The 18,378-nt window shown below is 28.6% G+C and overlaps 1 protein-coding gene across 4 annotated transcripts in view; it reads left to right on the top strand.

Annotated features, from left to right (window-relative positions):
* LOC112687376 (cGMP-specific 3',5'-cyclic phosphodiesterase) overlaps positions 1-18,378 on the top strand; it is a 105,892-nt gene that overhangs the window by 20,483 nt on the left and 67,031 nt on the right. For 3 of the 4 annotated variants that reach the window (XM_025560039.1, XM_025560042.1, XM_025560041.1), the window contains exon 2: positions 8,184-8,287. The gene's annotated coding sequence lies outside the window, so the exon portion shown is untranslated. Of the gene's footprint in view, positions 1-3,926; positions 3,962-8,183; positions 8,288-18,378 lie in introns of all 4 variants that reach the window. The other variant, XM_025560040.1, reaches the window with a different exon arrangement.

Genomic DNA, 18,378 nt, shown 5'->3' on the forward strand with positions numbered 1-18,378 from the left:
TTATTTTCATACGGAGTGGTATCATATCAGCTCGGGACATATCAACACTCGTTATTTATGCGCATAATCAGAAAAGCGTCAACACTGCACACACAAAAGTATGCTGTTAATGTGATTTGGCGAACTCGCTACGATTGCGTCGCCAACCTCAATTAATCAATATATAGTCACGCGAACAGAGAGTCGCGCGACCGGAAAGGAAAAAAAATAAAAAAAATAAGTAGAAAAAGAAGGGCAATAGTCTGTGGCCCCGGAAAAACTTCGATCTCAGCCGACTTAATGACATCTGTACTCCACTTTTTCCTTCTTCTCCTTCGACTCCGGGCAAAAATCCCCACACATCCGTAGTAATATTAAATGTTTATTGTATTGTATTGCGTATCGTTCAAAGTGCACGCGCTAATCAGACGAGGACACTGTCATAAGTTTATTTTTTATCACACGTAAAAAAATAAAACAGATTCGACAAATTGCACTTGATGAAAAGGCCATAACTCCGTGAAGTTTTACTGGCGGAAATTATATTCGAATGGCACGCGATCCTCGTTTAGTTGGCTCCCAGAGCACCGATAAAAGTTGATTAGTTTTTCTAGCGCGTCATCGGAGACACATCTTGGGGTTCGAGCTGTGCGGATAATTGGTATCGGATGACACAAACGAATGCGATCCAATTATTATTATTAATACAGAGGCGTCGATCGTGTAAAATTATCTAAATTAGGGCAGATAAACTAAGAATTATTTCGTTAATTATATTATAATCGGATTCTAGATTTTTTTCTACGTACACGTACCGTTGTTGTCGTGGTCGTACAATATTTCTATTCCAGCCATTATGAGGATGACTGTTTTGCTTGTCGGTATTAATTATTATTATTATCATTTTTTTTTTTACATGAGCTCACGGCGCTTTCTATTGGCGACGCATTAACAATTGTAATAATAACAATAGTACTAGGTAATATCACTACATTAGTGTTGTACATAATGGAGAACAATTAAAGTATTGTTTGCAGGTTATATGCGTTGTAGTGAGTTCAGCTTAATAGTATATTTTAATTTTTTTTTTTTTTTTATAACAGTTATCGATCCACAATATTTAATTTGTTATTAAGTTATTAAATTTGTTAATTTGTTACAAATTAATATTTATTAGTTTTTTATCAACTCTATGTATGCATGTGTGTGTGTGTGTGTGTGTGTGTGTGTGTGTGTATGTGTGTGTGAATTATTTGGATATATTATATAATATTGTATAGATGAATCATGTTTAACGGGTTTTGCGGTGTTTAATATTGATTTCTACTGGATAGTATGAGCTCCAATATTTGGATCCACGATATTTTCACTATGGTTCGCGGTTAGGTAAATAAATAAATAGTTTTTCAGAATGCCAATTGTTGTACCAGTTTGACCAATTACATTTTTCATTTCCTTAGAAAAAAGGATTCTATACGGTATACATGGGACCCCCCACGTAGAATACAGGTTTTATGTACAACATAACGGATAACCGTTTATCGACAGATCACATATTGGACAGATCACTTTATAATACTACACAGAATAACTATAACTGTCACAATTAACATGCAGATGTATGTAGCTACTCATAAGGAAGTTGATCACGGTGTGATCCGTTCTCCGCACACATATACACACACACCACGACCGTTCTTGAAACTACGCACCCACGGATATTAATTTCAACTATATTTACGATTTGAAACGGTACAGTTTCATCATCGATATCAGTCGGACTTCAGATCCGTACCCCTATGATAAAACGAGCGCATGTAAACTCCACCGATTGTAAACTCCTCCTTTTCAATCGTTTTATATGTAAATTCCACCGGTACACTTTTTTTATCTGAAAAAAAAAGTATATTCCATCAATATGATTTATTGGCTGAAAAACATGTAAATTCTACCGATGGCAAAGTTTTTATAACCGTTTTTAGTATAGCTAACCATCAACTACTCACTACCTTATCTAAACGACTTCTCATTATCGAAATTTTAATGGCTGTTAATGGAATATCGCGATACAAATGCGTTAAATAACACATGGTACCTATATTATAAATAGATTAAAATCTGTCTTAAAATCTGTTCATTCGTTGATTTCAAAATGAACACATTGCACTAAATAATCAGTGAACGTTGAAATATGTTACTTTTATTGAATAACTTTAAGTATTATAAACAAATTATCTTAAAGTCCAGTAGTGAAAAGTGGCGGTGTGACAATAAAAAGTGTTTCGCAGTTTTAAAAACAATTAATTCTGGAAAAAATCGATTATTACATTACATGCACATTACATTACATTTTAATTACATTCCAACGAATAGAACATATTCACGATGCGTTGACCGAAAATAACCTTCAACAGCAAGTGTTTAGTACTGGAAAAAAACGAAATACAATAGAAAATAGTTGTGAAGTACCAAGAAAAATTATCAAACACACATTAGAAGAAAATTCATTGGATGGAAATAACAGTACAATACAGGTTAGAGATGAAAATGTTGCTAAAAGAAATGTATATAATACTAGGGGAAAGACAATGCTAAAAATACCTAAAAGTATTTTATTTTTACCGGGTAGCTTTGACGTTCATAATGCTTAAAATGAGACCCAATGTATAACAAGTAGAAACGAAAATGTTGTTCAATTTAATAATAAAGAAAAAGGTATTATTATATTTTGTTGTAAAATAAACTTTGAAGATATGTGGAGAGCAAAACTAGTATACATGGATGGGACATTTACGTATTGCATAAAATATTTTATGCATCTTTTTACTGTACATGGATATTTTAATGTCCACTATGTTCCTTTGTGTTTTTACATATTAAAAGATAAATATGTGTAATTTAATATAGAATGTTTCAAAGTTGTTAACGAAATATGTTCGTTGTATAGTTTTAATTTGTATCCAAAACATACAGTTTTTAATTTTGAAAAAGCAATACACAACGCATGTAATTGGCCGAATTCGAAATTTTTGAGTTGTAGATTTCATATTACTGAAAGTTGACGGAGAGCAATACAAAAATTTGGTTAGCAGAAAATTATAAAACAAAAACCTAAATAGGAGATTGGTTTAGAATTATCTTTCGATTAGTATTTTTAGATTCTTGTAGTAAGCCTAAATAGCAATAATATAATTAAGATGTCATTGCAATATATAAAAATATATATTTAATTAATCTATCATGTACACAGTATGCAAGAAAGATCACTTAGAAAGGATAGGCATCACTTTTGATGAATACCGGAATACCGTAATTTGCGTAATAAAGCTGATATTTCAGATTTTTTTTTAATTGAATTAATGTCTACTAAATCAAAAAACTCAAAACTATACAGTTCGCTTATTATATATTAGGCACCTACATCACAGAAGAAGCATTATATCCACTGAATATATGGACTCAATGTAACGCAGAATCGCATTTAACTACTTACGTATGCGAGTCGTTCCACTCAAATCTAGCTCAATCCTTTAATAACATACATCCAAGTATACCACCATTTTTCAAAAACAAATTAGAAATTCAAACGTACATTTACATTAAATTAAATAGCATTGATGAACCTACTAAACTCAGATCAGAAATTCTCGATCAAAAATACGTCAACAATATTTAAAAATTTTAATCTTGTCATTCAAATAAAACAATATTACTATGATGCAATTCGTTAAAGCTGCACCTAATCACTATAAAATTCAATTTTATTTTGACCAACTATTGATCACCAACTATGCGCTTATTTTTGTTTTATTTTTTGGCCAACCAAAGTGATAATCATTGATTATTAATAGTAATTTATTATAAATATTTTTAAATAAATGTAAAATATATGTATATTTAAAACAATAAATAAATAACATTACGTTCTAATGTTGATTTGGTTACAGATCGATAAAACGTACCAGTGGAATTCACATTTCAGGTAACTAAAAAAATTACCGGTGGGATTTATGCGTTACGAATCCAACCCTAAAATCGACTATCCGTAAATCGGTTGGATTTACAATCGACCGGTTAGACCGTTTGGTTCGGAATGCTCGCCGAACTGCGCTGGGTGTTATTTGTTTCGGGTGTATGGTGCACGGAGTAATAGTGTTAAAAATGACAATTGATTAACACGTGATACGCATATGCGCGTAAGTAACGATGACGAAGAGCGAAACATCACACGCACACGTTCACGCATCGTGTAATTTAATTTCCGGAGTAACTAACGGAGTCGTAGAGATACGCGGTGTTGTTGTCTTCCTCGTCGCAGTCGTCGTCGCGGTGCCATACAATGTATGGCATGCGCTATGTACAGCAACCTAGTCGACCAGATCGTTCATTATAATATTACGATCTCCACGTCGAAGACACGTCTTTAACGTCACTCCCGTAACGGGATGTGCGAAAAGATAGAAGATAAGTCCGAAACTCCTAGTTCGGTTAAAACATAGGACCGTTACATTGCAGTATTGCAGTGTTGTAAAGTATTTTAAGCCAATGTACCGTTGCTGTCGAAATACGGTTCTGGGTGAAGTAGATCGTCGGCTCATATTTCCAATAATGGTCGACATAGTAGTTGAACCAAATTTCTAAACAAAGTAATTCGAAATGTTAAAGTAATACATTTTGTGAAAAAAAAAAAAAAATCTAGGTAGGTAAGTAAATGACATTGAAATGTTATTATGTTCTCAATTTCGGAAAAATCGACAGTTTCAAGCACCTATAAACAGCACAAATTTCATTATAATATTTCGAAATGATAAAATAACTAGTATAAAATTTTAATATAAGTATTCAGACAATAATTTTGAATCGCTATGATTAATATTTATGGAATAACAACGTTTATAAAGCATATACAATTATTCGCGTCTTCCATGCAAAATATTTTTATGAGCATAAAGAAAATATTATCAATAATTTCATATCTAATTTTCAAATCTAAAATATAAAAATTATAAATTTTATGAGTTTTTGGCTACAAATAGATTTTCGTAATTTTTTTGTTAAAATATAATATTCTAAGTAAAAAATAACAAGTAACAAGGAACTTTGTATTGAATTTTCAAGATTTTTTGTCAAATCAATACTATTTTATCAAGAATTTCAGAAAAAGTTAAAAACAAACATTAAATTTTCAATCATTTATAAATAGTTAAAAAAAAAATATTTTGAAATTTACATTACCTACACGACGAATATTTTTTTGAGTAATAATGAAAATAAAAATTATATTTTGTTACATAACTGGTAAACCCAGCCTTTTTTTATAATTTCTTCTTGGTTCTTTGCAATTATTAATACAACTATTTGAAAATTCGTCAACTGACGCTCTTTCAGTACCAACTAGAACTCAACTCCTTCCTTTTAGTTTTAATTTGGTGATAATATTAAGTCTTCTGGTCGAAATCGGGTCAGACACAAACGCAAAAAATAAAAAATACACATCATACTAAAGCCAATACAATCCTCATTTCACTTCGAATCTAATAATCATCTACTCCCACGTACATTCCTACTACTTTTAAACCTTTCCCCGGAGTTTATCACTGCAAGCACCACCATCTCGTTGACAGCGTTCTTTCATTGTTCCGAAACGACCCCCGTGGGAACCACCGGTGCCACTATTGCAAAGCTTTCTCGTACGCGGTGAAGCAGTAAAATATTTCCCCTTAACCGGGTAAAAGGAATAATTTTGGATATTTTACTCCTCTTCCCTGTCTTCCGGTATAAAATATTCCTAGGATTCAATTACCCTCGGTATAAATATCTTAGAATATTATTATATACCTCCGGAAAGATTTCACCGAGATGCTCATGGTAAACTAAACACTAGTGGGCTCTCGATGAGGATTTTAACATTCGATGTTTTTATTTACTAGTTCAAAGTTTAGTCACTCTGATGTCTCGGGTTTTTAATAAATCTGAATCTGGTTTATCACAAGAGAGAAAGGTAAACTTTTTTGTTCCTTTAGATGAATAGTATGATCGAGTATTGTGCCAAATATTTTAACAGTGAGAATTCAAAACGTTTAAGTTTAATTTGGATAATGATTATGTTGTTCATTTAATTTGACATTTTAATCTAACATTTTACGAGTAAGAAAATGTCAAACCTGACTGCTAATAGATCGTTACTCACAAAATGTATTTCATATTACGTAATATATACGTAGTTATATAAATATTGTTTTATTCGTTACGTTATGTAATACTTAAGTTGTGCATTTTAAATATGTCCTACACATTTTTTCAAATATGTATGGAATAAAAACTAAAAAGTTACTACTAAAAACAAGCTATATTATTGATTGGTGTATAGTTGAAAGATTTAAATGTTTAATATGTATAATGATAAATGCATTATATATAGGTATAATATAATGGCTGGGCTATAGGGGCGCAATAGGGTTTTTAGCACCCCTGAGTTCAAACGTAGCTCTCCTGTTTTTTTTTCAGATTTATATAATTTATAGTAATTACAATTAAATACCATTTTATTTTGTTTTCAGCAATTTCAGCACCCCACATATTTGGGCTCTAGTTGCGCCCATGTGGCTGTATGGCATAGAGTCAGTTTTATTTATTTTGCTTTTCAATAATTTTTTTACAAGAAAAGGTCTCACATTATTTAGTCTTGAATAGACTTACGACAGAGTGCAAGAGACCCCCTACGACGCACGGTCTGCGGGCTCTCAGTTACGTCACTATTTGTGGACCACCCTGTACGCGAATTATTATCATCATACATGATTAAATGTTCCGAGTAAATAAACCCACGTTCGCGTGTGTACTGCAGGATATGGTTGGCAGGAAGCGTGCCGACGTGGCTGCGTCGGCGGAAAGGACGAATCAGGAAAAAAATAATTAAATCGATTTGTTGGCCGAACGCGATATTTCACTTGTTCGGTCGGACCCGATTCGACGTCATTTTTGAATTCATTATTACGTTTTGTTTCATTTCGTTCGCTATCGAATAAATCGTATCTGCGATATTTAGTCTACCTTAACGTATAAACAAGAGTGGTTTAAACTATAATAATTAATTGGAAATTTTTAACTGACGGAATCAGTGCGTTTTGAACGCGCGAAAAACAAAAAAATAAAAATAAAAAAATTTAATTATTGTAATAATAATATTGCGAACCTAGTACATGACATGGCGATGAGATACAATGTGATATACAATCAATTCTGTTTGTGTTAAAATAAAATCGATTTCAATAGGTGCTCTAATTTTTTTTACCGATTTGTTGTTTATTCGTTTTGAATTTGGTAGACTGTTGACATTTTGTGGTTTTTATCGTTTTCATTGTTTTATTTGTTTAACTGCAGAGATATAATTATGAATTGGGTCTGAAAAACAGATTTTTGCTGTACATTTAGAGGCTCATCGTGATTTTTTGGAAGCGTTTTTGATTGCTTGAAATTTTAAAAACTAACGAAAAAATCATGTTATGAATGTAATTTCTAATCAAATTTCGACCGTCTAAATATAACTTTCAAAACGTTCCTCTTCTTTTTTGGAAAAAATAAACATAATCGTACGATTGGCGTTCATTTTACTTGATACCTAAAAAAAAAAAAAAATACAAATAAAATATCTAAGTGATGATATTTCCAATAAATTATAATATACGTCATTAATATTAGATACAGTTGCATAATAATAATGACTTATTACAAAGATCGACAACTATTCATCATAAAAATTAAAACAACGAGTAAAGCAACGTAGTTGCCTTTAAATATTACTTATGACAGTTAAAAAACGAATTTAATTAAACATTTTTTTTTTTTGATTATCATAATATTTATAATATTTTATCTGAAGGACCTTTTTTCTCTTTTAAATCAGCTATAGATCCGCCACGTGGCAACACTATGAGGAAGCACGTCAGGTGAAGATACCTTAAAGACTTTTTTGTGTGTAAACTAATATTTCTACACATAAAATATATTAAACTTTTCACGAAAAATTTAATTCCATACAAGTTGTAACATAATACTTATAGGCCTTTGTAAAAATGAATACGTATCAGTTTTATGTGATTTTTAAACAAATATGCTTAAAATAATTTAACTACGAATAGAAATTTATTACTTCTGTTATTTATAATATTAAATTTTAATATAAATGATTATTTTATTTGCAGAATAGAGCAAAGATAATTGAGTTCATGAGTCGGTCAAACAATTTAGTGAAGAAAAATCACAACGAATTTAATTTTGATATCAAAATGTCTACGATTAGATACAGGTATTTTTCTTCGTATATTTTATAAATGTTTTATTATAAAATAAGTATAAATCACAAGAATACATTTATAAATTAATTTATTATTTATTTATAATTTAATTTACATTATTCTACTTTGATATATAAAGTGGTATATAAAGAACACGAATATTAAATGTATTAGTTATACGGTACACCTATGTATTTTAATTGACAAAAAATGATTTGCTTATAATTTATACAGTTATATTCGTGTTGTAAATCGGGCGTATACAAATTAAAATGACATTCTTCATAAATGTTTCCATTGATTTTTAAAATACATAATTACACCCAAATATCACCATAATTTTATTCGTATTGACATTCAAATTCGGTATGATGACAATTAAAACTAAGATTACTCATTTATACCATAATAATAATAATGAAAAACTGGTTTAAACCTGGTTCTTCATGGTACGTGTAAGTAGGACAAGGTATTGTGTAAAGCTCATATTAAAACCTTGTCATATGTTCCGCACTATGTTATTTTATTGCTTTAGGCTAATAATCAGTTTAAGTAATTTAAAATAAAATCACGTCCACATTTGAGAAACACCGAAATATTTTTTTTAATTAATTGGTAAATAATATATATTCTTCGTTATTTTTCAGTGTTATAAATATAATACGTATAGTTAATTTGCCAGATTAATGTACTTGAAAAAAATAGTAAAATATGAATATTCTAGGTACTCAGTTATTCGAGGTGTTTTTACTACAGATATAATAAAATAGTGTAAATTAAATTTCAGAGTTAAATTCGTGTATGAAAATATATTATTTATGAAAAGACAAAAATATATTTTTAAATTTATTTTAATTTTACATTAATTATATTGATGGTAATAGTTTTTACTAGTATTATTATGGTACTTCATACTAAGTAACATGATTCTTAAACTAATTTAATAAGCTCGTGTCGCATAAATATAGGAGTTTGATATTGTATAGAATGCATATATTGTCGTGAACAACTAATTTATAAGTAAATAGGTACTTCAGGTTTATAATTAGGGGAAGTTTATTTAAAATGCATGCTTTAATAATAAATTGATTTTGGAGAAAGTATTCGGTTAAGTTATAAGCAAACTATGGCGTGTATCATGATCATGTACTCGTAAATCGTTTATTTTCTCATTGTTACATAAATAAACATATCATGTTTAAACAAAAACTTTATACTATCCAATCACTTTTACATCCGTATATATGTTTGGAAGGGATGTTTTGACTAAATGAGCACTCAAAAAGCAGTCTTTCAAAGTGTGGTTTATAAGTACGGTTTATCTTTACTTTTACAACTTAATCAATGTTCTTGCGTACAAAACTATTTTATTTAGTCCATTTATTGTATACAATTTAATTTTTTATGTTAATGATTGTACTTAACCTGTTGTTAAATTTAAGTCTTAAATATAAATTCATATATATCAGCGGTCTCCACTACACGGCCCGCGGGCCGCATGCGGCCCTTTAACAAATTTAATGCGGCCCGCACTAAAATTAAATTGTAATCTAAAATCCAAAATTCTATAACGGGGAATAAAATGAACGTTGCTTTTTATCTTATTGTTTTTATTTATTTTATCTTTTTATTTAAAACTTATATTGAATTACCAGTTGGCCAGATAAGCAGGTACCTACGATTATGGGTTTATTCATTTCCACCGCGTAGTCTTGTATGATAAGTTTATCTATTATCGCTTATTGCCCGTTTGTATTTTATCACGTACATTTTAATTCTTTATCATGGCGAAACGTAAAATCAAAGATGAACACAGAATATTTCAAGACAGTTGAGAGATTGAATTTTACTATATTTCTGGTAAGAAACACGATGCTTTATATTTAATTTGTCGTAAAACCATAAATATTCCAAAACTTAATAATATTAATCGTCATTACATAACTCAGTAAATTTAATTTTCTAAAAATTATCTCCACCCATCTAAAATAAGAGAAGACAAACTAGTTGAATTAAAAAATGGATTTTTTTCTGAAAAAAAATCAATGTTACGGTTATTATTATTATTATAAATATATGCGCCCTGCAAGTAATTTTCAAAAATTACATTTGGCCCTTTCTAAAATTCGAGTGAAGACCGCTGATATGTATGTTGTTTTTTTCGGAACATAAAATGCTCTATTTTTATTTACTCTAATTTTTTCAAATTTTGTTCATTAATAATAATAAAATAACTTATTTTAACATGAACTTTAAACAACGGTGGGAAAATCATTTTTGAGATATTTTGGTTATAGTTCTATTTATTTGTTTGAAAATTATATACTATCTAAATAAGCGTTTAGTAATTAATAATAGGTTCAAATTATCTAGATTTACTATTTTCCGAACTTTAATAAAAAAAGAAAAGTTTCTATTACAATATAGTTACAATTAAAAATACAATGATAATTCCTTGACCACTTAATAATACACAACATTGTATTTAAAAATGAACAAATGTCTAAGTTTTGTTTAGAGTTTTAAAGTTATACGAATTTTTAAGACTTATTATTGATTTTAAATTTAAAACAATAATACAACACTGATGTGTTTTACTGGGTGGATGAAAAGGACGAAACGTAAAATATTTAGTCACTGTATCCTGAATCCTATTTTTGTGTTTACTTTAGATTCAGGACAAAGCCAATGAAGCTACATACGGGTTTACAATTACGTGTTTTTCTACAGTAAAAATCTTAAAAGCATTAAAACCTCAAAAAGTCTCATGTCAAACTTCTGCAAATTGGAAATCACACAAAAGTTAAACTTTAGATGACTTTATATTGATTTTATTATAATATTTATTGGAGACATTTAATGTAAGGTAAAAAATATTTATTTCACTTGTCAATGCTGATAATAATCTGGATAAAAACATTGAATTATGTGATACTATTAAAAAATGATATAAACTACAAATATATATTCTATATCTTAGTATTTTGATTATTTAAAATAAGTTTCAAAATGAATTAGGTACTTGATGTTTGTCAGTTATTTAAATATACCAAATACTTTAGTTGTTTTTATAGTTGAATAGAAAATATTTTTGAATAAATATCAGCTAATGAACAATAATATTTAAAATCCCAACTAAATATTCCATTGAATATCCTTGACTACCGGTCAGATGTAAATACAATTAATCAATTTTAACTTACAATCTCAAAATATTAAATTGTTTTTTGAAACTTGGGTTAAATTAGTAAGACCTATACGTTTATGGTAACATATTTAAAGATTTCTTAATCAAAATCGCTCATTTAAAATATAATTGTAGAAGAATAAAAAATAAAATAAAATGTTGGGACATAATATTTTGAAATTGGTGTGAAATAACTTATGTTATTTTAAATTTTTTGAATTGTTAAAATTATAGTTTACCAAACGAGTACATTTATCATATTTCTGTACCGGGTATTAATAAACATTTCATTTAATTTCAACAAAATCCTTGTCATTCGTGTTATTATTCGTTGTAAGTTCTAAACTTAAAGGATTTAATTCATTTTCACGGCTGTCGAAACAAACATATATATAAACAAAAGCACTCGGAATTCGCATAAAAGTATTACAATGCTAAATTTGCTTCTTATTAGTACCAACCTTTATGCACCCTAATAATAATATAACATGGCGTATTCATCATATATCACGTTTACCGTATACATCACGTAATTTTCTGGATTATTTGTTACGTACGAAATAAATAACCCTATGAATGAAGTAAATGGTATAAACATTTCGAGAAATTAATCTTTATTGATTAGGTTCCTCGGCAGTTAATATAAATTCCTACATTTATTTCTCGTTATTTCTTTGTTGTAACTTATTACAAGAATGTAATAATAATAATACTTCCAGTTTTAATACATATTTCGAGTTATATATACGCGCACACATCTGATAGGAGTAATCATGTTCATGTTCCGTTACAATATGTGTCTTGTGTGTATAATATTATTCTTTTTATAAACTTGAGTACGAGTGGACTTAGTGTGTTTTATTCGTCTGAGTGCAGGTTTAACGGTAGAGTGGGTATTTAATGGGATTTCATGTACTTACTACAAAGAGGAGATTGAATATTTTAATAATCAACAGGAACCGTGTTTAATATTAATATTAATCGAATTATTTATTACGCATATTTTATTAAATTGATTATTGTTATAAGCACTTTGATACATAAATTGTTTTAATTTAATGAAATAAAAGTAATCCCACAATATTTAATACATTTAGAAAAATTTTTAACTTAGATTTATATCAAAAAAATCAACTTACAACGTAAAATATATTTTTCATTGTAACAATGTTTACGATATCTCGAGTAATGGTGTTCATGACCAATAGTCTATTATCAGTTTATTTTTATTTTATTTTATATTTGTAGGGTTAAATATTTTCGTTTTAAAAATAAACAAAATTCAATGAAGAATAGAAATCGATGGAATTATTATGTTGAAAATTTTTATATATATTAACAAATTTAATATTTTAAACAAATTAAGTATTTAAATCATTAATTAAAATGAATAAATTATCTCCATAAAGTATAAGACGTATGTAGTCCATAAGAAAGTTGGAGTATTTAATTTTTTGAGCGCATTTACATTATATTTTTTATGTTTGTGAGAACAAACCTTATTAATTCATTTAAATAAACTATTTTTGATAAAATACAATACAATTTTTGCATTATTCATGATTGATGTAGATGTAATTCGCAATAATATAATGTGAATATACCTAGGTACCTAGGTAGTATAATATATAAATGTGTATATAATCATTTTCTCGATTCAATCTAATTATTTAAATTAAATCATGTATATTTTTCATGCGTACTTTTTATCTTTGATGTGTTCTAAATATATTCTAGAATTTTTACATTTTAATGTCAATCTATTTTGTGTTTTTAGTTGTAGTAGGTTAGCATAACAGGTGACATGTTCTCAAATATACATCACAATATTTTTGCAATTGGAAATAATATGTTAGCATTTATCATTTTATTTTTACATCAAGTTATAGAAACCTACAATATATATATAGTAAATTTTCATCAAGTTGTCATTGATTTGTACAAACTATTTCCAGTTTTGTTGCCATTACGACATCTCGGCACGTACATATGTGTCTAAACATTTTATAATACATATTCAAACACACCGAGATGGTTTCTGAGTAAACCCATTGACAGTTTTATTATATCAGAGATGAAAATGTGCGCATCAACTATAAACGATTTTATACAATCTGATGCGAGAAGAAGTTAACGAGAAAACGAGAAAATAAGAATCTCATTTAGTGAATTTATTGCACTTCAATATTATATGAGAAATGTATATGATGAACTAAAAAAAAAAAATTAAAAAATATTAATAAAATTGTCCATATTTTATTTTTAATAAAACTGTTACTAACTGTTATAAAATCAAAAATATTTTTATATCTATAATTAGTTTTATATAATTTTAGACAAATAATTTGCTATTTTCAACGAATAATATATTACAAGTTATATTTTACAATATTAATATATTATTAACGTGTATGTACTATACCATATTTTATTATTTGAATTTTAACTATGAAAACATAAATTTTGGATTCAGGACATGGTTCATGGCTGTTAAAAATGTTTACTTATATATAGATAGAAGTATTTTTATTTTACACTTTTCACTTAATATTATCAATAAATCAAATAGAGGACATCCATTTGTTACTTAGAAAAACATAAATTATTATTTTCTTAGCAAAAATTAAAATTATATCATTCATAATAAACTATACATGTCTAAAAATTAAATGATAATATTTATAACGAATAAATAAACATTGTGAAAAGTGAAAGTAAAAATAAAGAGATGAATTATTGTTTATGTGCGTATATTGAAATAAAATTAAATTTGGGTTAATTATTTATTTATTTCATCCAGTTTTTGTTAAAAGTATTTTATAGAAATAAAATATAGTTTAAGGATTAATTCCGTTAATTTAAGATGTAAGAAATATAGGAACTTTTAATCAATCATACGAACATAACACTTATTGGTTTTGGTACATAGCCAAGAATTTTTTAGAGAAAAGATATTCTAATAAAATATTTATGAAAGTAATTTCAATTACACAATATTTTTGAAAATATAAGAGTTTTTAAAATATTTATTAATCTCTAAGAAATCTAATATTGTTTGATAATGAATAAGTTGAAATTACTCATCACGTTTATAGTTAAATATACATAAATTTACTGAACCAGATCAGTCAGTTTAAAATGAATTAAAATATAGAATCAAAAAAATACTTAAAATAATATTATGACTTACTCGTATAAATTGAATTATTTTATTTAAAGAATTTATGAATTTTTTTCCAATAATAAACGTATTACATATAAATCGATAATTGTAGAAATGGTACGAGTCGCATATTTATGAGATTTAAATTTTAGTGAAAACGTATAGTAGTCATGTGTTTCTATGCGTTTAGTGTAAAAACACTGATTATTATTATTTATTTTTCTGATAAAAAAATATAACTAATGACGTTTTTACACTCAACGCATTGAAATACATGAATAGTATACGTTTTTACTAAAAGCACAATTTCATAAAATGACTCGTGACATTTCTGCAATCATCGATTCAGATGTATAGTTTTATTTGAAATAAAACTTTATGATTTTGAAAATAAATTATTCTCTCTGAAGATTGGTCATAATAAAATACGTTAAAAACTATTGTTTAAATAATAAAAACACTGCAAAGTTGTGAAAATAACATGGTTTTCGAAAAAGAAAAAGAAATGCATGTTTTCGATAAATTATACTCGTGATTTTCTACCTATATAACGTGCTGAACTTGTTTGTCACTTTTCATGTGCTACTGAAAAACTAACGAACTAGGTCTTCGTGGAATGCTCAGTAAGTAATCGCTTATTTCGCGCTCTGTTTCCTTTTCTACTCACCTCGCCTATTGACACGATGTGAAAAATCCACGTGAACCCATACGGTCGAAAACAGCTTTGGATCTATATAAACGTTTAACTCAATTGTGGCTCAAATTTTTAGAGGACCGTTCCGGACTTGCATGTTCCCTGAATTGCATGTATTTCGAGCCGTGTTCCTAACTTTTATGTCTTTTCGTCATATTTTCTTCACTCGTTTTTTACGAGATTATCTCCTCGTTCACGTGAACCCGAGAATAACAGAATTTATTATATTGGTCGAGACGTCTGTTTTTTTTTGTTTTTTACTTGGGTTTATGGTTCGTAAATTTACTAATAGATTAATCGTTAATGAGACGCGACTAACGACGTACATAATATTATTGTTATATAATACGGATCGATGAGAAACGAGACGAAAATAAAAACGAAAACTGAGCACAAGCCCATGACAGTTTTGCAGATCTTATTCAAAGTGCAAATTTCGGGGTATAGCTAGCAAGATTATGCCATGTACACACTCGTCCCTGTACCGTTGGATTTGCGATACGTACATGTGTATACGTTCTATGTCGTTTCCGGTAAGAAAATACTCGTGTTTCGTCCGGAACATAACCAAGCTAACACACACATATGGAAGTGAAATAATGAAGACACATGTTCGGCGTGGGCTCAGCTTATGGGTGTGCGATATAGGCTAGTATCGGTGGAGTCGACGCAGTACGTACGTGTGGTTTATTGAAAGCGTTTTGCGTTTCATTTACTGCCACCGGTACAATGATATTACTTGTGACAGAATGCAGGGAAACGTTCATTATGTTCCCCTATTCAGGATTTAATTCGGCAAGAATTACCCCACGGAAATGCGAGCCTCTACACGTCGTACCACTGTCACGGTATAAAGTGCGTAGGTGAGTGCAACCACGGTACATATGCCCGGTATGGTGCGCAGGTCTTTGGACGACGAGATTCCAATAATTGACAATCACTCCGTGCAAAAGAATTAAAGGTAAACGGATATAAATTCTCTATGGTCGATCAGAGTAATTATTCGTCGTGCGTGCCTCCTATTTTTCCTGTGTCTTTAGTTCTGTGTCTTCTAATTTTTGTGTACGCCCGTAAAAATACCGTAGCTGATACTGTATCCCTTTTCTTTCTCTATCTCTCTCTGATACACACCCACGCATCTTGCTATATTACGTAGTATTTTGTTATTTTTTTTTTTTATAAAAGGTAAACCTTTTTTCATCCGATCGTCGAATAGGTTGTTAATTTTTTTTCCTGAATTTACTTCTGGTTGAAATTAAACGCGATCGACGTGAACGGTATAATAAATAACTGTTTATTTTGTGTACGCTCGAAAAAATCATATTTTTCTACGTGGAAAATAATGGTGTGTATTAAAACGGAGTGGCTTTGAATATATACGAAAAGCTTTTAATATAATCCCTCACAATACAGCAGTGCATTATACAAACTTAAACATTTAAATAATTTATGCTGTAATGTCAATATAAATTGTTATAATTCATTTTCAACTTGTACAGAACCATATAAAACAAGAACGGGGAAAACCAATACAATTATCATATAGTTTTATTGAACCAAGCGAAAAAAGGAAAAAATATGTATATAAGTGGAAAAAAAAATATATATTTGACTTGTAATTTTTGAATTCCATCGGATATTTGCATTAACCATTTATGAAATTAATTTAAAAATTGTTTTTTTATTTTATTTGTAGGAAAAAAATAATAAACAGTTATAAGTCACAATATCTGCAATTAATATGAGATATATCATACAATGATACTAACTTACCCTGAGAATAACTAATAAAACACAAATGAGATTTTTATGCAGCTATTAGTTTCACCACGGACAATCGGTGTTAACGTTAAACACTCGAATTTAGATATTTTTTAAACAATTTCAAGCGCAGTTTAATGTGATTATATTTGAAATAAATTCAGGTAAATCTATAGTTGCAAAAATAAGACTAAAAATAAATCTGCATTAGGCATTTTTACAAGCTTATTATTTTATTTCGGAAAATTAAGTATATTTTCATCATATAATAATAATTGTATTTTTTAAACTGCAAATATATTGAGTTTTAATGATTAGTTATGTGATAAAATTGCTCTGACAGTCGAAATTGGAAAGTGTAATTTAATTTATTTATTTTCCTAAATTCTTGTAAATATGTTATGAGCATTTTATGCAGAAAAATAATAGACATTTTCAATTTAATTAACTGATTTTTTTTTGTTAAATAATTATTTTTGTCGTAATATCCGGTTCATTTATTTCATCATTTCAGAGTCATCTAATAATCATAAATTTATTATGATTTAATTATATATATCTTATAAATAAAAATATCATGTCACAGTATTTGTCCAAAATGAACTCCGAAACTAATGGACCGATCATGATGAAATTTTTTACACCATGTGTAATTTGGTCCAACTTAAAATGTAGGATAAATTTCATCTCAAATTTTTTAATATATAATTATTAACTTTTTTATAAATTGACATACTTATGTACAATTGCATGGTGTATTTCGGGTACTCTCGCTACCGACCGCGATAGTATCTGTATAAATAGTATCTATATAATTTGTAATCTGACCTTTTTTCTTTTGTGTGTGTTTTATCGTCGGCGGCGTGGAGATATGAATAAAAGATAGGATAGTTTTTATTTAGATTAAGGCCCTCAATATTTTTGCATTGCAATAATTGTGAAAAAGAATAGAGAGTGAAGTCGTATAAAATGTTCCCTAAAGCTTCATTCTAGAAATTTCAATCTTCAAAGGTATAAAATGCGAAGTTTGGTACGACGTATTCATCAGTATTATTCAGTGAAGTTTAAGTATAGTAAAGTTTCTATTGAATTCCTTGAACTATTTAAATAAAGTAAGTAAAATATTTTATTTCTTATCCGCACTTTTGGAGTTAGATGTTCGCGGTTTTGGCTACGCCCCTATTCTCTGTGTGCTTACCAGCGTCACATACGAAATTTTATTTCAAATGACGCGGAAGGGATCTCTGGCGTGTTTGGAATTAGACGTTTGTAGTTTTGGCTACGCCCCTATTTTTTG

The sequence above is a fragment of the Sipha flava genome, unplaced genomic scaffold, assembly GCF_003268045.1.
Source record: "Sipha flava isolate LNK unplaced genomic scaffold, YSA_version1 34_pilon_pilon, whole genome shotgun sequence".
NCBI classification, from domain to species: Eukaryota; Metazoa; Arthropoda; class Insecta; order Hemiptera; family Aphididae; genus Sipha; species Sipha flava.